Genomic DNA, 23,039 nt, shown 5'->3' with positions numbered 1-23,039 from the left:
GTGCCATCAATAGAGATAGAAAAGGGGGACCAATTTATTTTGCTGTGCAAATTTTTCCACCATGCAAATTATTTTGCCCGTTCCTGATAATGATAAGCAAGTAGTTTTAAGTGATTTAAGAGCTCTGGTTTAAGATCAGAAGAGGAGAAACAGATTTTAGCATCGTCAGAGAAGATGATACTACTCTGTAGAAGACGATGAAAGAATGATTTATAAGATAAGAGGAAAACCAGGGCAGGGCAGCCATTCATGAAAATTCTTCATGGGTATTCACAGTTGTCCTCAGGCAGCACAATTGATCAGACTATTTCTAAACATTCTGCTGATTGCAAAATAAAATAATTTTCACATCATAAATAAAACTTACAATAGAACACAATAAAAACCTACATTGCCATTGCCAGGTTATGTGCATTAGCTGTGGTCATTTATCCAAATAATTCTGCTTTTTTTCCTTCAAGAAAACAAGAATTCTCTGATAAGACATGTAACAGGATAGTAGGAAATAAGGTCATCTTTCAGCATATGTATGATTGATTGCTAGTTTTTAAGTTCTGAAACTCAGTTACACCCACGACCACAAATGTGGAATGAAAAGTACAGGTTGAAACCTGATAGGTATTCATCATCAGTTTTTTTCATCGGTTTAAGAATCACAAACACATTACATTTCACAATTACAGCAAAAGTACATGTAAAAAAGGAGCAGGTCTGTACAGCTGGCATATTTTACACTCTCATAAAAAATAAGCAACGTGTTCTGTATTCTATATGTAACGGATCATTTATGTGCAATTAACTTTGAGAACAATCTGTCGTTGATGTAATAATGAAAAATATTGCTGTTTTCATTTACTATTTTGAATAATAGATGGTGTGCTCCTGTTCACAGAACATGTATAGTGGCACTCTAATACAACGTAAAACTTTCTTAATATTCTTTTTTCACTTTTAGAATGATTTTTCAATCATTGGATCCTGCTTATCTTATATAGTCGTGTGTGGACCCACCATGGAGTAGATCTTAAAGGAGAAGGAAAGTTAAAATCACTGGGGGGTGCCAAAATGTTAGGCACCCCCCAGTGATTGTAATTGCTTACCTTATACCCCGGGTTGGTGCTCCTGTTGGGAAAAAAAAACGCGCAAGACCAGGGTAGCTGTGAACAAGCTATCCACAGTAGAGTGAAAAAGCCGCCTTTTTTGTTCGGCTTTTCACTCTATTGCACATGCGCAAGCAGCATGAAGACAGAAGAAACAGCTATCCTAGGTTGGTGTGGTTTTCTCCAAACAGGAGCACCAGTCCCGGGTATGAGGTAAGCGATTACAATCACTGGGGGTGCCTAACATTTTGGCACCACACAGTGACTGGAATTTTCCTTCTCCTTTTGGAACTTTCCTTCTCCTTTAATGAAAGATTAATATTTATAGCCTATGGTGGTCACATTTCTCCTGAATGCATTGCTGTTAAAAGGACAAGGAAAAGGAAGGCTGTTGTGAAAACATGCAGTCATAGGAAATAACCCGGGAAAATGTGCTTTTCAATTTTACATGTAGAATGTGATCTATTGTATTATATTGTGTATTTTTTCCTTCTGAAGAAGCCATATACTAGAGACTTAAAAATATCTATTGATTTGTCCATGGACCAAACAGATGGATACTGTAGGCCTGTTCCTACACAGGGATAGCCAGATTCTATTGTCCTATTCTTTTGGGACAAATGATCTGCTGTAGCTTAGGAACTGGCATACCTGACTGGATGTTCAGGCACAAATTGCACAACCAAGCCTGTTAATATATAAGAAGTGTGTTATATTGTCCCATTAGCTAATGAAATTTGAATAAAGGCACAGAACCATAAACATTGTACTGCACATCTCTCCATACAATAGAAGGTTGAATGACTTGCTGATAGTTTGGTAACTTACAGCAATCTATATTACAGGGACTGTGTAGCAGCAATTGATCCAATTGTTACAGTGAATAGTTTGCTTAGATTGACTCTTCATTTTTCCTTCTCTTGATTTTTTGGTAAGATCTGATAACACAACAGTTGCTTAGGTACACTATAAGCTTAAAATCAAAGGGATGCCACTGTATATTAGAGGTGATTATACTGTTTGTGGGTAAACCAAATGAAAGAATCTCTTTTATTAAAGAAAACAATAGATGAGTGCATTTTTAAATCTCAGACTGAATCAAGAAAAAAAAGATTAGTTAAAGTCTCTTTGACATATGAGTCTGTAGAAACCCTAATCCTCAATTATATATATATTTCCTGCCCTATTAACATAGTAGAAAAAATCATATTTTTCTTATAAAATTTTTCCTTCAATAAACAAACATAGATATTAAATATATAACAAAAAAAAGTTATTTGCTCTGAGATAATTGTTAAAATCACGTAACATAGCAACATAGTAGATGAGAATGAGAATCTATCTATAAAGTACACTTTGAATAGCAGCATTATACCTCCCAACACGTAAAAAAAGGTGAAAAGAGTGATCTGCAACCCTATGTGTGGCTGAAGCATTTTGGCCACACCTATGTTATAGCAACACCCCCAAATACCATGCCTATTTTACAAAAACACACCCTTTTCCATGTTTGGAATGCAGCATCAGAAGCACGTCAGAAGTGCACGAGAAGACAACACACTGTGGTACCTGCATTTCATGCAAGTAATATCACTGCAGAAATGGCCAATGAGGGCCCCATTAACCCCCAAATTGCCAGTAAGATCACTGCAGAAATGGCCAATGAAAAGCACCAATAATTCCAAATTTGCCAGTAAGATCACTGCAGAAATGACCAGTTGCAACCCCATTAACACTAGACTTGCCAGTACAATGACTGCATAAATGGGTAGATTGAAAGCAATACCTCAGCCAATTAGAATACCACAAACGCTGCTCCAATGCTCCTTGTCACTCTCTGCCTCGTGCCTCCTCTGCTCGGCTGAAACAGTAAAAAAATAAACACGGCCGTGTGTTTCATTGGTGACCCAGAGCTCCCTGCATTGTGAGGTCTGTGGAAACCGCCTTTCTTCTAATCTGAATGTATGTCTTCACATCTGCTGAAAGGTCAACTACAAACCTTTAAATTACCTGCTCACTATGAGCAAGTGGAACCAATGGTTCTCAGACAATGTTGAACTAATATTCCTAACCTGTTTGGTCTAGCCAGTTTTCCAATGTGCATTTTTATGTCATGCTTCTTTCCAGAAAACTGCTCTCTCTATTATGTTACCCTTTATGCACCGAGTTTCAGATCCTTATTTTGTTAAAACATTTACACACACAAAAATATATGATTTCTAGGTTTCTTTTTATGATGTTACACACGTTTTTAGCATACCAATATTATATTTTGTTTGTGAGTTAAGAGGTGCAGTGTATAATCAAGGGCCTAAGGCTTTGGAACATGGGCATTGATTTTACATGATAATATTTTTCAAAGACATGATAATTCGACTGGGATTTGTATTCTTATTTTGGCAAAATGGCAATACTTATGCAGATTTTGCTCATTCAGCCCATATAACTAAACCGTGCCTTAAAACAGGGTATATTTTCATTTTAGGCTTATATCTAGCAGACGAGATTTAGTTGGGAAAGTAAGTTGCTTGGCTGAAGTGTCATTAAAATCGAGGGTTTTTGTTATTTTAGTCCATTCCCCACAAAGGCAATTTAAATGCAACAGCATACTGGAAAACATTAATTAGATGAGTGATGAGGGGCAACCTTGATACATAATATACATAATAAATATTGCAGAACTGGATTGTTTGTGGGGCTGATAAAATGATAAAAATAAAAAACAGAAAGGGACAGTATATAAAGACACATATTTCTGGTGTTTTACAAAAAATGAACTGTCTGATAGCTACTATCTAGCATGCAGCAAGCCACAAGTTTATTAATTAATATCAGATACCATTATGGCAACCCACAGGCTTACCATCTCTGGGGTATGATCCAAGTGTATTCAGGGCAGGGGCTGTGAGGCATAAGAGCTTGTGCACTAAATACTACATGGGGCCTTGCACAGCTTTAAGCTTCTTACCAATTTTCAAACTGAAAGAGACAAGATGCACACCGTTTAGAACCTAATAATTTATTACTTCTTTTTCATGGTTTTAATTACCCATAGTTCCACTCTTTACATCCTCATCAGAATTATAAAACTAATAAGCTCTTTATAAGGATCCTTTTTCTGGCAGTGGCAGCTCCAGGATTGTCCACTACTTAATACCACATAAAATATCATTGCATATTGAATATCATATCATTGAGTTTCTGTATAGGCACATGAACCAGACTACTGCCTACAGTTTATTCATGATTCCTTAATTAGACAAGCATGATTAATAATGCCCAGTGTTGATGATAAAAGCTTTCTATTATTGTACTGTATATAACAAAATATATTCTGATCATCAGATCCTTTGCTCATCAGCAGTTTCATAATTATGACTGTTAACTGTTTTATGGTTATTCTTTCATCACCTACAGTGAACTTAAGTATAAGTACTTTTGCCGACAGCTTGTTTTCTCATTATTAAGCAATTTCAGATCGAAAGCAACAAGAAATGTGTGCTCTACAAGGTTCTTAAAGTTAGAATGAGTGAAACATACATGACAGACATGAGAAACACAAACCTAGACTTGCTCAAACACAATAATATACAGAGATATTTACTTGTGTTTTTTTGTTTAATTTTTTAATTCAGAAATATGTTTAAAACAATTGGTCTATATACAGTTTATATATATATATATATATATATATATATATATATATATATATATATATATATATATATATATATATATATATATATATATATATGCATAATAAGCTATAGCTCTGACATTTACCGAAAAAGAATTTTCGAGATTTACTATGCAGCAAAACTGCTAAAAATCCAAATCTGACAATTCGTCAGCTAAACCTTGTCAAGATCATGTAGAAGTCAATGGGAGATGCCCCTTCCCTGGAGGATACTTCTTTGCTTTGCTTTCGGATTTTTGACACTGGTTTTTGTGAGACAATTTGAAAAAGTAGAGGTTTCAATGTGACAATTCAAAAAAGTCATAGTTTAGCGACATTCGTTGAAATTTGTTTATTTACATTTTTTACATAGAAAAAAATGAGATTTTAGTAAATTTGCCCCTATGTTTCATATAGAGATCTCACTTGCTCTCGCCCCCCTCACTTTTTTATTCATACCTCTTGTATATATATGTGTGCCTGAAATTCTCCTCTAGACCTGCTTGATCAAGCACTGTTGACTTTCAGCTGCATCAGCAGCCATGTATGGGACCCCGAAACCTGATATTGAAAAAAATGCTCACAATTACAGGAAGTCCATTTGAAGCAAATAAACAGGCCCGGATTTGTGGCTACAAAGACCTAGGAAAACTAGACTCTCAAACAATGTAGGTCTCTATAAAAATATATTGCATAAACAAGCTCATATGTAGAACAAGGCTGCATCTAAATAAACCATTTTTGTAAAAATATACTTTCTTAGTAGTATGTGCTATGGGTACTCCTAAATAGAACATTGCCATTTTCAGAATTAAGGGCCGCCAAACAGTTAAACTCCCATACAGAGCAGTGGGGAGAGGTCCCCATTGCTCCGTATGGGGGCAAAATTTTTAAATTTAGTTGCGGTGGGGTGGCATGCCGCCCCTAAATTTCTGCCACCCTAGGTCCAGGCCTTTGTGGCCTTTCCACAAATCCAGGTCTGTTCACATACATGCCTCTAGGTTCTTCTGCTGTCTTTTGCTTTCAGACTTTTTTTCTGTTAAATACATATATACATTTAGTGAGAAGCCCACGTGTTCATGAGTTTGAGAGTCACCATGGATGTGTTAAGGTCATTGGGGATGATGAGAAGAGCCGGACAGATTACAGAGTGTAAATATAGTTATTGTATATAAAGTTGATATAGATATATATCAAAGTCTATATAAGTCCCCATTGCCCATTTGGTACTTATCTCAATCTCTTTAATAATGCTGCCAAAATTTTGTGGAGAGCTTCAGTTTAGATATTCTTGATATTTATTGACAGAAATGAAATCAGCACTGCTATATATGTGCAGACTGATCATTCTTCCAAAGTTTGGCAGGGGTTTAACATTAGAGACAGCAAGGCCAGCAACTGCAGGAGGATCTCGGATCCAGGGTCCAGAGGCATTAAATTCAGCATTTCAGATCATTTTTTCTATACCACTTGGCTAGGGGTTGGCACAGTGCTTCAGTGTGATATTTTGTGTTGGGTGGGGATCTGATACAATTTGGCATTTCATACAAGGTAAATGTATTTCCTACATCGCCAAGATATAAACTTCTGAATTGCTTTGCTTCACACACTGGCCAGTAGCTGAAAATCTAGCACAGGTATGGGACCTGTTACCTGAAATGAATGTAACTGCTCTTTCAGCAATGTGGTGCCTTGAGGCTAATAAAACACCCCAAATTAATTTCACCATTAACGTGGATTTACTGTACTAACTTGGTTAACTTCAACACTGTTCTATAATTACAGAGAAAGGGAAATCAGTCAGATATGAAGAATTGTTTATTAGAGTACTATGGGAAGTGGCTTTTTTGTTTTTTTGGTGTTTTCTGGATTTCAGCATCATGGAACAGATTCCATACCTGTACAACACACACACACACAAATATATTATATGAACATACAATAATCACTCGCCCAGCACCTGACCTGGGAACTGGCACTTATATTGTAGTGTCACCCACTGTGACCTACAGCACTTATATTTGCCTATTTGTGTCTGTTAGTTACCCCTCCCATATAGATTGTAAGCTCTACGGGGCAGGGACCTCCTTCCTCTTGTGTCCTCATCTCTTAACTTAGTGCAGCTGTATTTATTGTTATACTTTGTATTTATCTATTATTATCTTATTAACACCCTGTTTGTATTAATATACTCTACTGTACAGCGCTGCGTACATAAGTAGCGCTTTATAAATAAAGATATACATACATACATACAATCTATTTTGTTAATCTGTTTAATCTATCTATTTATATTTGAGATAAGCAGAGTCTCTAATACAAATGGAATCAACTGTCAATATTTTGCAATTCTTTTTATAAATGTAATATGTACAGTACATGTTCTACTTTACATTATAATGCTGTAATAAGAGCTTTTAAAACAACATATATTTTGTATAGATTTTGCATTCTTACATTTACATTTTACTTTATACATTTTCTTAAAAGCTTATAGGTATGATTAGGATCATTGTCTTGCTGTAGGAGACGTACAATCTTTCCTGTGCCACAACTCCATACATCCCTATACCTATGTTTAACAATTGGTAATTAGTTTTTTTCATTAAATGCTGCTACTTTATTCTTCAAAGAGTTCCATTTTTACTTCATCAATCCCAGCACATATATCCAAAAACTCTCTGGCTTGTCTAGATGCTGTTTTGCATGCCTAAGACACTGATGTTTGTGATGAGGTCACAGGTAAGGCTTCCTCCTGATGACTTTTCCATGCAGATCATGTTTGTACAAGCAACACTGTAATGTGAAATGGTGCATCACCCCTCCTGTGTCAGCCAAACCTTCCTGCAGGCCCTTTGCAGTCACGTGATGTTTTGCCTTGACTTTACACAGTTCCACTTTATTGCCATTTATAGATTACATTACAGACAGTGAAAATTGTGAAGTAGAAACATTACTTCATTTTCAGATCAATAGTTATTGATTGACAGGCCAAAGTTTGCAGTGTCATAGATTTTATTAAGCTCTACAGTTGAGACAATTCTTAGTTGCTCTTAAAGCCTACTAAAGTAATTAGGGAAAGGGACCTTGCAAAAACAGTGTTTATCAATGGAGAAATAGAGGGTCCCATGTGTTAAAGTTTGTAAAATAATGTGTATATATTGTGTGTATAAACATAAGCAAACATGTTGTGTTTAAAAACATGGATTCTTGCAGTGGTGTTTATAACTAATTTCTGATTGCTAAGCATGAGGCAATTGAGCATCTAAGTTAGTAAATTAACCCACTATATAACTAGTAATTAGTTTCCCAAAAGGCTCCAAAATGAGGGTGTGTCAGATACTATCCATCATCTGTGGCACATGTTGCTCAGCAATAGTCCTTTCATTGATTCTACCTGTGTGTCATGACATAAGCACTGACATTTACCATTCTGCATATATCTCGATGTCAGATCATGCTTCCAAGCTATTTTAGGATGCCAGCCCTGTCATTTTTCGCTAGGTGACTTTCATTCTTAAGGTGGCCATACACAGGCAGATTTAAGCTGCTGATTCAGGTCCTTTAGACTGATTTGGCAGCTTATCTGCTTATCAATCGGGCAGACTTGAATTTCCTGTTGTTTCGAAGGCTGCATTGATTTGTGGGCTGATGCGGTTCTTGCCTGATTTCTTGTATCCCCTTCATTGTAATGCAGTTGTTTGGCCCTAGGGCTAAATGATCGCATTAGCACAATATTGCCCACTCAAGGTGGGCATATCCGGGGACAGATTTGCTTGTTTGCCAACCCTTAGTGCATTTAGTGATGATAGCATTCATTTTAACTGGATGTTTGGCAAAACTTATAGGCAACCTGACCCTAAAGTCTCTATGAAGTAATTGGTGTTTTATTGTACCTGAGGCAGAATTTGTATAAGTAATCTAACTGTACAGTATTTGTAAATGTGCATGTGGACGTATTTATAAAGCTCTTTACACATAAAAACAGTGCCAAATATTGTCTTAATGCTTAGTTATTAACTTTATATTTGAACTAATGCCTTTCTTCAAGATTACACAACTTTATAACCATGTTAGATTTTACACAACGTACCATGGTAGTAATGTGTAGTGTATTTGAATGCCAATGGTTTATTTCTTTTTGTGATGTCTCATTATGACAACCAATCTCTATGACGAGTTATGTTGCTTCTGATTTTTTTCTTTTTAAAATTTCTACTTTATGGGACAGGTTTATATATAATAAAGAAACAGGGAATTTGAGAGCAGAAAAGAATCGGTTGGTCCATTTAATATGGTCATTATAGGTGGAATGTAATTAAAGTTATTAGCTCAATATAAATCCACAAAAAGAAAGCACATTTGGCAATGTAATGTTAGACATTAATTGCCTAGTGAATTTAAATTGCTGGAAAACATTTAAGACCCATTTGATAGTGCCAATTTTTTTGCTAGAAAGTTATTCATTTTCCAGTTTTAATACATATCCTTTTACATCAACACAAACGAAAAAAATTACATCTTTTTTTGGCAATGCTTTAATTTTTAAAAAAACATTTACATTCTTGCAAACTTTAAATCTAAAATAAGGTCTAACATAGCCAACATGATAATTGTCCGCATTACTTCAATCCTCTATAAATGCTTTTTTATGTGCAGCCTTTTAATTGCTTAGAATTTATCACGTGCATGAAGAAATTCTTATACTGAATTCATCCCCAACAAATTCCAAGAAAGGCTATTCTATGTGTCAATCACTCTTTATCTGTAGAAGTGTTTCCTAATTTTACTTTTCCATGTTCATCCCTGCATCTTCCTGAGAAAAAAAAATCAAAGACAGCATACAAATCGGGTCAGTATTTGAACAAAAAGTATAAAAATACATTATCTAAGGGTGAAGCAAAGAAAAATAGACTTTCTCAAAACTAAAGGTCAAATCTTTTTTTGATCAAATTCCTTTCCACCAATTTCCTCTACCAATTATGTTGAAGCCATGATATAAATTCTTGTAGAATGTAGATTATAGCTATAATGGAAAGCCAGGAGCACATCCTGCAGATGCAAGGAGGGAAGGGGTTATGGAACAGAATGTCTGCTGTTTAGAGGGTCTGAAGGAATTTATGCCTGGGTAAAATAAGTCTGAAAACAAATGCTGCATATGGAGAAAAAAATTAGCAGCAGTTTAAATGAGAGAAGCACTTAGCAACGGAACAAAGAAGCTGTGTGAGTCACGGGGACCTGCAGTATAAAAAGTGCTAATCAGCCTTTTCCGACGGATGAACACATTGTATAATCAAAATAGACATGCAACTCTGTAGCTTGGAAACAGACTTACAAAGGTTCTAAATTCCTCCCTAAATTTCTTTTATCGCTGGTTCCAGTAACCAGCTGAATCTGTGCTGGAAAGTAGTCAGTGACAGCAAGATTGTGTGATGTCAATAACTGGAGCAAAGAGGTATTTTCTGTATGCAAGCAATAGTCATCTAATGATTCCTTACATGAATAGAAAGACACATTTCCTTCACCGCATGGTTTCTTGCACTTTATAAACACAGATGCCTCAAAAACATATAGCAATTTTTAAGACCAATCTTTAATACTTCTGATTGTATGGTATGAGAAATTGTTGTCAAGATAGTTGAATTATAAAATATAGATTTTTGGTAACCTAAATAGCCACCTCTCTGGGGATGACACATTTTAAAGGGCATCTAAACTCTATTATCTTCTATATCACTTCTATATGCCTATGCAAGTTATGAAGTAACTTAAAATTGTGGAAATATATTTGCACCTGTCATTAAGCTGAATGCTTAATGACAGGTGCAAATACATTTCCACACCAAACCACAGATAAAGATAATTTAATATATACACATTTGCCCATCCCAAGGTCTATTATTACTATGTGTTTGTAAACCACAAATATATTACTCAGCTTTGTACAATAAATGGGTTTATACAAACATACAAAAGAACCAATAACCAATACAAAAGGTAAAGAGGACCCTGCGTCTATGGCACACAGCAGCAGGACTAACACTCCTATTAACCCCACTTTCCACTCACTTCAAAGCAAAGTGTCATTGGTGTGCTAGTGCATTTCCTGCTTGGCAACAGAACTTTCAATTTAAGTGCACCAATTTATATATAATTCATTTCTTATAAAGATTTGCTGTTATCAACTACTTATAGCTTAAACTTAAAAGGACAAACTCCTGCTAATGTAAGGTACCCTTGTTTCTGTCGAAAAGAAGGTTCATGGAACAATATTAACTGTGCTGCAAGCTGGTGTTACTTTTTTTAAAATAATAATTGACAGAATAATCAAAAATAAAAGTGAAGGGTGATATTTTTTTTAGAAGTCTTTTATAGCAAATTTGACACCATACAAAATACAAAGGAATGACAGGAATTTAAATCCCTATAGGTGTCAAATGTATTTAGCTGATTTATCGTTTTATGTGTGTTACTGATATTGTTGAATATTCCCAACAGCCCTTCAAGTGTGTTTTAACCTTTGCCTCAAAGGTGTACTGGATACTTTTAGTTTAATTAAATGTACTGTTCTTACAGACCCACCCCCCAAAAAACAAGATTAGCTATTGTATTTATAACCATGTACTTGCACAGTTAATAAAATTTAGTCTAACAAAATTGTCACCTTTTTGCAAAAACAATGCTTTCTGCATATTGTGGTGACTAAAGACTCTTCTATAGTTAGAAAGGCCCTGGTCCATTTATAATTATTGTTATTATTATTATTATTATTATTAATAATTAGATCTAACATAGTAACATGTAAGTAACATAGTAAGTTAGGTTGAAAAAAGACACACATCCATCAATTTCAATCTCAATGCTTATAACCTGCCTAACTGCTAGTTAATCCAGAGGAAGGCAAAAAGAACCCCATCTGAAGCCTCTCTAATTTGCTGCAGAGGGGTAAAAAATTTCTTCCTGACTCCTAGATGGCAATCGGACCAGTCCCTAAATCAACTTGTACTAAGAGCTATCTCCCATAACCCTGTATTTCCTCACTTGCTAAAAAGCCATCCAACTCCTTCTTGAAGCTATCTAATGTATCAGCTAGTATGACTGATTTAGGGAGAAATTTCCACAACTTCACAGCTCTCACAGTAAAAAGTCCTTTCCGAATATTTAGACGGAACCTCCTTTCTTCAAATAGGAATGGGTGCCCTTGTGTTAGTTGGAAGGACCTACTGGTAAATAAAACATTAAAGAGATTATTATATGATCCCCTTAAATATTTATACATAATTATAATATCACCCCTTAAGCACCTCTTCTCCAGTGTGAACAACCCTAACTTGGCCAGTCTTTATTCATAACTGCCTTTCTCTGGACCCTCTCTAACTCAATAATATCCCATTTGAGCTCAGGAGACCAAAACTGAACGACATATACTAGATGGGGCCTTATCAGCACTCTGTTAAGTGGAAGAATAACCCCCTTTTCCCCGGAATCTATGCCCTTTTTAATACAACTAATGTAGTTATAAAGTGGCAACATATTCTACAGTGCTTTATAGTAGGCGGCTGTATAAATAAAACATACAGATTACATACAAAAATTGATAGGTACAGGTACAGCTTAATAGAACTTGCAATCTAAAGGAAAAGGGGGTATTAAAAAACAATGTGTTCTGAATAAGCATATATTTAGACCTCTGTGCTCAAAAAGTCATGGATTCTGGGTGATTCACCACTTATATATACCTACCATGACACATGAGTAAGACTATAAGCTTTATTCTTAGAAAAGGGTAGAAATTAATTTATGATGTGGAATGTAGGGTGCAAAGTGCAAAAACTGTGAGCAATCTGCTATGTTTGCAGAATACACTCTGCCTTCCAAGCTGAATTCTGCATCATAATTATCAGAATAATAAACTCTGTAGCTGCAGCTTCTATAAGAGATAAAGCCTCAGTTTCTACTGTTTTGATGATTTCTAACTAAATTAACTCGGCTTAGCTTCTCAACAATAGCCCAGAGCATGCTGAACTCATGCAGTGACACTGGCATTCAAAAACAAGATTAGAAGATGAGGAGCTGCTATGGACAACTTTGAAACCATTGATCATGGCTCTGGGCTCATACAGTAAGTTCAGTTTATAAAATACAGAATATGTATCCATATCATATTTTTTCACCTTAGCACATTTTCATTTGAATGAACTCCCTGCTAAAGGCTTAATGAAAATATTTTCTTAATTATTGTGTTATCTAATTTATAAAGAGTACAGGGTTATGTTGTGATAAACTCTTAAGGTGGCCATACACAGGCAGATTTCGAATTCTGCAGACCGATTGGCCAGCTTATGTGCCCCTGTATGGGCACCCCGCACTGGCCTGCCTGACTGATATACAGAGAGTTATAATCACTGGGTATTTTTGTGATGCAGAAGGGGTTTTTCAGACTGCAATCATGCTGTACATTATTATACAGTAAGATGGCATGTCCACTGCCCTCTTGTAAAAGTCCTTTCCATTAGCTGACCGTGAAATCATGCAAATGATACTATTGCAACAAGTGGGCAGAGGTGACTATTATTGATGAGCAAATCTGTCCTATTTTGGCTTAATGGCGAAAAATCCCCAAACAGCAAAAAGTTGTGTGTCAAAAAAATATTTTGTCGCCAGTTTTGCAAAATGGCGAATTTGCCTCAAATCCATGCCTGCCGAATTATTTTGCTCATCACTTGTGACTATTGCCAGCTTATCATATAATAGTTACTAGTCAGAAATAATTCAACAGTCAACATCTTGGATGAAACTCTTGTGTCCCAATCTTAGGATCTGATTTATCAAAAATTTGCAGGAAAGGTCTGTAATCATTTGCTTTTGCTTTTTTAAGAGTGGGATTTTGCAAAAGATAAAAAGCTTGCCAGGTTTTAGGTGAAAATATTAATCTAAAAATCTATGACTTTTTTGTGTTACATTATAGAATCTACAAAATTTAAATTGAATATTGTTAATGTCATTTGTTTTAGATTCTGGATTTATGTTTTTCAGTGCAGGAAAGATTGTTTGGGCCCTCAACTAACATTCAGGGCTGAATCGTCAGATATGGTGGTTGAAACAATAGGATTTCTACTCCTAGCTGACAATTCAGCCTTAAATGCAGATTTTGCTCGGGACCCCGTTGACCTGCCCGATCGACGAGACAACCGTTATCCAAGGCATTTGCGATATTGGTGTGTATGGCCAGCTTAAGACTAGAAGGACTAAAAGACAGGTAGCACCACCTGGACCAGATTCCAATGGACATGGTGTTGTTTGCAATTATACACTTGTGGGAAGTTGCAATGAGGAAAGGTCATTACCTGTAGAGAGGTATCATAGGCTGTAGACATGGTGAGCTGTGCACAAATTCACTGGAAAGCAGGTGATGTCAGGCACCAGAATATATATATATATATATATATAACTTCAATAAATATAACTTCAACATAGAAAAGGTTAAGAAAGGGCTAAGGGGTGTTGGACATTTTCCAGGCAGACCATCATAGTTTACCCTGTATCAGTCTGAATAATCATGTATGTCTGTGTCAAAATAAATACATCTATATATTTATTTTAGGCAAATTATATAGTGTTATGGACCATTTTTACTTACCCAACTGAATAAGGTTATGACAAATTTGGGGGTATTTATTCTGTTTAGAATCCTACCTGCCTATAAAACACAGGCTACATGTTTCTGAAGTATTTTTTATTTTAAGAGCTGAAAAATGTTCAAACTATGAAAAATGTGACACTAAGCAAACAGTATATATAAATAAATGCATATGGGTTCCTTTTTATAGGCCCTTTAACTGAATTACTGAAAATTTATATCTGTGTTGTATGATTGAAAACTCTCGAATTTCATATAAGCAGCTTTTATGTTTAGGTACAATTATTCCTTTAACCTAATAAAACATTAGGGTTCTCTTGCTCTCTCTCTCTCTATATATATTAATTTAGAAATGTTAAATGTATTTTTCCAGTTTTGGAATCTTTTCTATACTTCCATCAAAGAAAATAAAATCCCTGAATTATAGTACTTAGCACTCTCAAGAAATGAAATGAAATAACACTATATAAAAATGTAACTTCAGAAAAACATGCTATTGCTTTGCCAGGAAAAGCTTTATATAGAGTTAAAATTTAAGACAGAAAAAACATTTTTGCTTTGAAAGTGAACACCCACTCCACTGAAATTAAAACAGCCAACATTCTGATATGGTTAAGGAAATAATGTATGTTTCCTTTAAAATGTGCACATCATTCTCAGGTTGTGATCAGTGACCTGAAATAGGGGAAGATTATTATTATAGATCTACTGTACCCTAGAACATACAAAAAGGACCCCACCAAGCAGGAGCTTAGTTTAAAGCAGTGGGACCTGTTGAAAATATGGTACAGGTCCTTTCTTTACTGCCTACAACACCTGATATTCTAAAATGGTCACCCATCAAGGTATATATCAGCTGGCGGATTCCCATGAGATCTATGTAAGAGGTCACCCATGGCACATGGGATTAAATGGCCCAGTGTGTAAGAAGGTTGGGCTTGTACAGGTCAGAGATGAAGGCAGAGCAGATTGAGAGGAAGCCGGGGAGTGTCTTGGAAAGTTCAGGGCAAGCTTGAGTAGGGCAGAGCTGGGTGGATTAGGGTAGTGCTTAGGCATGTTAAGGTATGAGTGCAGGCCTTGCATACACGTTCGTAAGGAGTGGGAAAATGTTTTATTTATAATCATTGTGGTTTTGGTTCAGCCACCAGGTGGGGATGTTGGGTCAAGAGAAGCCCCAAGAGAAGCTATATTAGAGGGAGTACAGAAGAAAAGGTATAGCCTGAGGTAGGCCACCTCAGAGAGGTAACTGGTAGGAGTGAGTAGGTGAGACAGAGTAGATTTGTTGGAGCTCAATGCAGGTGGTGAGAGTCAGTGTTAGGGTAGAGAGAGACAAGCATTGAGGCTCCAATGAGGAGGAAGTTAGGGGCCAGTGTTCCAGCAGTACTCGCTCATTTAGGGACCCAGAAAGATAGAGACTAGCATAGATAGGGCCTAATGTAACTGGAACGCAGGGTTGACCCCTATGCTGAAAGTCTGTAAGAAGGTATGGCATCCCTGAAGAGAGAGGAGCTGGGAAGTAGGCATCAGACTGGGGCCCAGTGGCTTAGGGAACCTTAACTGCCAAGGATTGTGCAAGAAGTGTTTTTCTGGTGCTTGCAAATAAACTGATTCCAGTTTATTCAGATTTAAAGTGAGTTTTTCTAGGACCCTAAGCTGTGACCGTGGTGTATGTTATTTGGCCAAGTATCTCAGAGAGGGCACAGGATACCATGTTACTTTTACCCCATATTGCAACACCTGCATTAGCATTGTGTAGTGGCCTTTTGTGGTAAAAGATCTAAATATTTGGGACAATGAAGACCTCTTTGTCCCTTAGGCCAAATGAGAGAATTTTAGCCTGTATTGACAGCTTTACTACCTCATCCTGGTTTATCCCAGGTAATTATTTAAAAATGTGTTTATTAGTGACATAGGGATAGAGGCGGGTGGAGTGAAGATTCAAGAGGAACCAGGGTGCGTAGCAAGTATAGAAACCTCTTTATTTTTATATGGTTTGCATATGGTTTATTTCCACTAAAAAGTTTGCCAGGCCTGGACTGGCAATACATGGATTCTGACAAATGTCAGAGGGACTGTTGTAACATGCCATAGACAGTGACTATTTATTGGGCCTGTGGGGGGCTGTTTGGGCCTCTTTGTACTTGGGCCTATTTTTAATCCCATTCCAGACCTGATCTGTAGAGTAAGCCATGTGGCAAAGGGAAATATTAAGACAGGATTTATACAGACGTATTTATTTTACTTTCACTGTACAGATGTGGAATTTATTATCTGCACATTTGTTGTCCAGAGGGTCATTCCCTCGCAGGATAGTTAACATATGATTAATCACAATGATTATAAATAAAAAATTTTCCAACATTTTCTCCTTACAAACATATGGAAACTGTCTTGGATCCCAAAGTGTTAAGATGTCCCTTTTAGGGCCAATTATTGGGGAATTCAAGAAGGATAATTACTGTGCTCGATATTCATGGAAGTCCTGCCTGATGGCCAATGACATTTAAATCTGCTGTCCTACATGTTCCTAAAACCATAACTCTGTTGAGTCTGAAAGTGTTTAATGTATCTTCGTAAATGGTATTGCACATTACTTCATAAAGCCCCAGGCCCTAAGCATTCTGATATAGATCACATACCAGCACAAATTTGGAGAGGAATAACATAAAAGTTATAAATGTTTATTATAGTTTGCGCTTGTTTGTCTGTGACTAAGTGTAATTATATGTCAGAAATGCCTAAGGCTATTCTGACTGATGTGTTTCTACCTATGATCTGCTTTTAAAAACTTATGCTGTTACAAGCAACCATACTTGTACTGCTACTTGGCATATGCTAGTAATTAGGGCAGTAAGCCAGTGGACATATTTTTTTACGCTTTCTGATTAATTCTTTATCTTTTCGGTGCACATTTCTTCAGTGTAACAGAGCAGAAAGGAAGTGATTCTGTTGCTCACAGTGCCTCAGATGGTATTAAAGCAAGTTAAACTTGTCACTGATACAGTTCACAGGGAATATTGCCAATGGCAAGAAAAAGAGAGGAGAGAAATACAATAGAACCTTTGTTTTGTATGCGCAGAAAAGTTAAGTAGATACTTACTAACTGCACATGAGTTAGAACTCATTATCTATATTGGTGGGTAATTGTATTGGTTTCGGCATTTTTATCAGAGCCAAATCTTCCACAAAAGTACAGTATGTTCTCTGCATAGATAGTCCTAAAGATGGAAAACAAGGTGGGCTTAGGGATTCAGATTTTACTCTCACCTCTCAAATTCCCTACAGACGAGGAGATAATCATCTGCTATGACTTTTCTGCAATTAAAGATTAATCTTTCTGCCATCAATATATAATATAGGTATGGGATCTGTTATCTGGAAACCCATTATCCAGAAAGTTTCAAATTACAGGAAGGCCCTCTCCCATAGACTCCATTTTAATTAAAAAATTCAAATTTTAAAATTGAATTTTTAAACAGTGCCTTGTAGTCACTCCCCAATAAGACATATTAGATCCTTAATGAAGGCAAAATAACCCTAATGGGTTTATTTACTGTTTAAATTATTTTTAGTAGACTTAAAGTATAGTGATCCAAATTACAGAAAGACGCCTAATCAGGAAATCCCTAGGTCCCAAGCATTCTGTATAACAGGTCCCATACCTGTACAGGCTAAATCCAGTAGCAGAACTAAGGGAGAACTAATATTTATGCTCCTATGTGTGCAAATAGGTATAGCATTTTCTTGGTACCAAACCATCAAAGGAACCAATAGAAGCAAAGAGTAAAGGGGGCCATACATAGTCTCGGTGCATTAATGCAGTTCTTATCCCGATAGCTGATACCCCATCAATGTGATCAATGCTATATCGCCCACCTCAAGCTGGCATATCAGGAAAAGATCCTCTCGTTTAGCGACCTCGCCAAATGCTAAATCAGTGAAGTCAGGTGCATCTGAGGGGCTGTTGGATTCAAAGGGATGTAGAAAAATCTAGCCTAAGCCTAACCACTATGCCAAGCATATATTTAAGTGCATTTTAAGGTATCCGAGGTAAGGATGACCAAGAAATATGGGACAATATCAAAAAGGCAGTGATGGAGTAAGGTAAGCACTAGGGCTCATTTGTGATTGCAAGGATGCATTGCTGTGTGCAAAAATGTTTTTCAATCTCTATGTACAAAATTACTTGTGCTTATATTAGCTCCTCTATATTTGCATAATTGCAGAATAAGAAGCAAGGCGCTCCACTTATTTTGACCTGCTTTGATCACACGAAACAGGAATGGCACATTCTGAGAATGAAAGTTGCATTTCACAAATAAGATACCTTATTATTATTAAAGATACCTTATTATCTCAAACAGACTGGCCTACTGGTTAGCTTTGAATTTGTAACTTTAAAGTATATTTTTTTAGATATGTAAAGTGTTAAAACTCATATTTTAACTTCCCATGAGCTCTAAGAGGTCACCCATGGCACATGGGATTTAAGTGGCCCAGTGTGTAAGAAGGTTGGGCTTGTACAGGTCAGAGATGGAGGCAGATGGAGGAAGCCAGGAAGTGTCTTGGAAGGTTCAGGGCAAGCTTGAGTAGGGCAGAGCTGGGTGGATTAGGGTGGTGCTTAGGCATGTTAGTGGAGGGCACCAGACACTAAACCATCCTGAGACAGACAGTAGTTGGCTTAAAGGTATGACTGCAGGCCTTGCATTATTGCACCCAAAGACCAAATTCTTTAGTTAATACACGTTTGTAAGGAGTGGGAAAATGTTTTATTTATAATCATTGTGGTTTCGGTTCAGCCACCAGGTGGGGATGTTGGGTCAAGAGAAGCCCCAAGAGAAGCTATATTAGAGGGAGTACAGAAGAAAGGTATGGTGCATGATGCCAGGTAGCCTGAGGTAGGCCACCTCAAAGAGGTAACTGGTAGGAGTGAGTAGGTGAGACAGAGTAGATTTGTTGGAGCTCAATGCAGGTGGTGAGAGTCAGTGTTAAGGTAGAGAGAGACAAGCATTGAGGCTCCAATGAGGAGGAAGTGAGGGGCCAGTGTCCCAGCAGTACTCGCTCAGTTAGGGACCCAGAAAGATAGAGACTAGCATAGATAGGGCCTAATGTAACTGGAACGCAGGGTTGACCCCTATGCTGAAAGTCTGTAAGAAGGTATGGCATCCCTGAAGAGAGAGGAGCCGGGAAGTAGGCATCAGGCTGGGGCCCAGTGGCTTAGGGAACCTTAACTGCCAAGGATTGTGCAAAGTGTTTTTCTGGTGCTTGCAAATAAACTGTTTTTCTAGGTCCGTAAGCTGTGACCATGGTGTATATTATTTGGCCAAGTATCTCAGAGAGGGCACAGGATACCATGTTACTTTTACCCCATATTGCAACACCTGCATTAGCATTGTGTAGTGGCCTTTTGTGGTAAAAGATCTAAATATTTGGGACAATGAAGACCTCTTTGTCCCTTAGGCCAAATGAGAGAATTTTAGCCTGTATTGACAGCTTTACTGCCTCATCCTGGTTTATCCCAGGTAATTATTTAAAAATCATGCTAGATCATGCTAAATCAGTGAAGTCATATTTTAACTTGGGATATATGCTAATATTAAACAGCACTTAATTGAAAAATAAAGGAGTTATGTGTACTCCAACTTGTACCAATGTGTTTGTCCAGGTACTTTGTACCCACCTTTAAACATGTGTCCCCCCAATTCTAAAATCTTTGGTAAGCTATAAAAACACCCTCAAGCACTCAGTTAGTTGATCTTGATCTTTATAAAAGGTAACTTAAAGCTGACCAGTTCTTTATAGTATTAGTATTAACAATAAATTAATCATACAATAATAGTACAACTTAGGCCTGCTACAATCTCTGTTTAATGTGTGTGTACACTAAAATCAATTCGTAATGAGAGCCCCTTTTTTTACAGCAAAATGTAACTAATAAAATACCAATATAAAAACATAAATATTAATGGCCACTTTCTAGGTGGCAATAACAATCTCTAAGTTCCTATTTAAAGTACTCCAGCCATATCTAATATGCTAGCAGCATGATTAAATTAATAGTGCAAAAAGTGAATAAACAATCTGAAGAAGAATCAAAGTGTGTTTCTAATTTTGACCGTGACTTATGTACCTATAAACCCAAACAGAGGAATAATTATACATTATATTTAATATAAGATTGTTCATGCCATGTTTAAAGCACAAGTTTTTAAAGATTAGAAGCAGTACACACTTTATGCCATTAGTGTTGACAGGTATTATCTATTTCATCTGAAGAGATTGGCCATTAAATGGTTTTGAAATAAAAGAACAAAAGGACCTGTGTATTAGTGAAAAATTGAAGGTTATCTTTCCTCATACCCTCAGGGTCACAAAAATTAGCCTTTTAGCTCCAGACATTGATGAGTGTGTCAGAGGCATGCTGGGAAAAGGAGCACCAATTAACTTTTTGCTATTTTAGCCTTAGGTGAAAGCAAACTATTTGATAACCGGACACCAATCTTTGCTCTGATTTGTAAGCTTTGTATGCTGCTACTAGGGTACTGTTTTACGGCTTCCAAAGGAAAACTGAAAAATAGTGGGTGTCAAAATAGAGAAAAAGGAAGTCATCTTATTAACTAGAATTTGTTTCTTAGAGCCAAGGGCCATGGGGAGATTAGTCGCCCACAGTTAATCTAACCAAGATGCCTTCCCATCGGCATTTAAGTGAATCGCTGGTGGAAAGGCATATGCAGAGCTTTGTTTTCCGAAGATGTGTGAAGTTTTTCTCCTGCAGGAAAGCAAAGCATACGCCTTCCCACTGCCAATTCACTTAAATGCCAGTGGGAAGACATTTTAGGGAGTCACCCACTGTAACCAAGGTTTAACCAAGGACAACTAATCTCCCCATAAGCCATGCGCCTAAGAAACTAATTAAATGACTTCCTTTTTTGCTGTAATAATAAAACAGTAGCTTGTACTTGATCCTGCATGAATCCATATTGGTGGCAAACAATCCTATTGGGTTTATTTAATATTTAAATGATTATTTAGTAAAGTTAAGGCATGAAAATTACATAAAAACCCCTTATCTTGTGTTAAGCATTTCATATAATAGATTCCATGCCTGTACTAATTTAGTTTATCCTGATGTATAACAATTATGTTTCTCTTGTATGTTTTTCCACAGTACACAGTGAGATTGGGATCATTCTTGTTATGCCACTGTGGGGTCTTTCATGGTAATTAAAAAAAGCACTTCCCCACATCTGTGGCTAAAGGAGTTGTTATATATATTGCATGAGTTCTGGGTAAAGGATGCCTTTGATAGCTAAAAAACTAGCTGCAATTCATTATTTTTAAGGCCACTTTGATGTTTCCCAATCGTTGTGTCAAAGGTGATGGCAAAGTTGTAAAGACGACAAAGCATCTCATTAGCATTACAGAAGTTTTAACTTCATGAGGCTGACCTGTTTACTGCCAGTGAGTGTGATTGATTGTAAACTGCTTGTCATTTCAACTGACTGAATGAGGAAGTGTCCTAGTGTAATCCTGACACCACTTACAAGCTTGTTGCAGTGTAGTACATTTAGCTACTACATTTAGCTCTCTATCATGGAAATGATACATATTTACTAGTAAGAAAGTTCAATTTGAAAGTACTTTAGCCAAAATCAGAAAACTCCCTAAGACATTGTCAGTTTGCTAAGACATGACTATGTAAATGTTTGGCAAATTAACTATTGAAGTATTAACCTTTTTGGCAAGTGAAACACCATGGTCAAACTTTCATTGTATGACAATGTATCATGAGTAAAACGTGATTTTTTGCAAATATTAATTTCAGCAGATTCAGGCTTAAAGGAGAATGCAAGTCAAAATTTAAAAAGCATACTGCCCAATAGTCCTCCTATTGTTTAGTAAAAACGCCACACTTTTGGCTCACCTAATCAAATATTTACTCAGTCACACTTCACATTTTCTAGAACAGGCAGCCATCTCTAAAAAGGTATTCTCCCTTCCTTTCCCTCCTTGCTTCATACTGCACATGTGTTTCATTCCCTCCCCGCACTCCCCTCTGCCAGATCCGCTTCTGATTGGCTGGTGGGTGTAGCTCAGAACAGAAGACAGGATCTAGTTACACACATGCCCAGAGAATAGGAAGGCTGCCGCTGGCAGCCTACAGGAAGGACAGAGAGATTTCAGTGATGTCACTGTAGTCTTCACACTGCTGTAGGCTGCCAGCACCATATCTCAGAGAAGCAAGCAGGGATCTGGGAATTTAGATATGCAGTAAGTACTTAAAAAGAATGCCTTTAGACTTACTTTTAATTTATATTAACCTTTCATTGTCCTTTAAAGAAGAAGGAAAGTAATTTTGGCATTTTACTGGTATTTTGGCATTTTTTTTGGCATAAAAAATGCCAAAATACCAGTAAAATGCCAAAATGACTTTCCACCTAGAACAACACATTTATTCTGCAGAAAGCATTACCATACCTGTGTATTCAGCCCTAGAAGCTTTCTCTGTTTACTTAAGATCTTGCATCTGCCATTTTAGCTTGGTCTTCATAACTTCCTCCTGTATAGCTCTAGCCCTTTTAGCTCAGACTACACATTCCTAAGGGAGGAGGGAGGGAGTTCT

This window comes from Xenopus tropicalis, chromosome 1 (assembly GCF_000004195.4).
Source record: "Xenopus tropicalis strain Nigerian chromosome 1, UCB_Xtro_10.0, whole genome shotgun sequence".
Taxonomy (NCBI): domain Eukaryota; kingdom Metazoa; phylum Chordata; class Amphibia; order Anura; family Pipidae; genus Xenopus; species Xenopus tropicalis.
The sequence above is the reverse complement of the archived record's forward strand: the minus strand, read 5'-3'. Positions refer to the sequence as shown.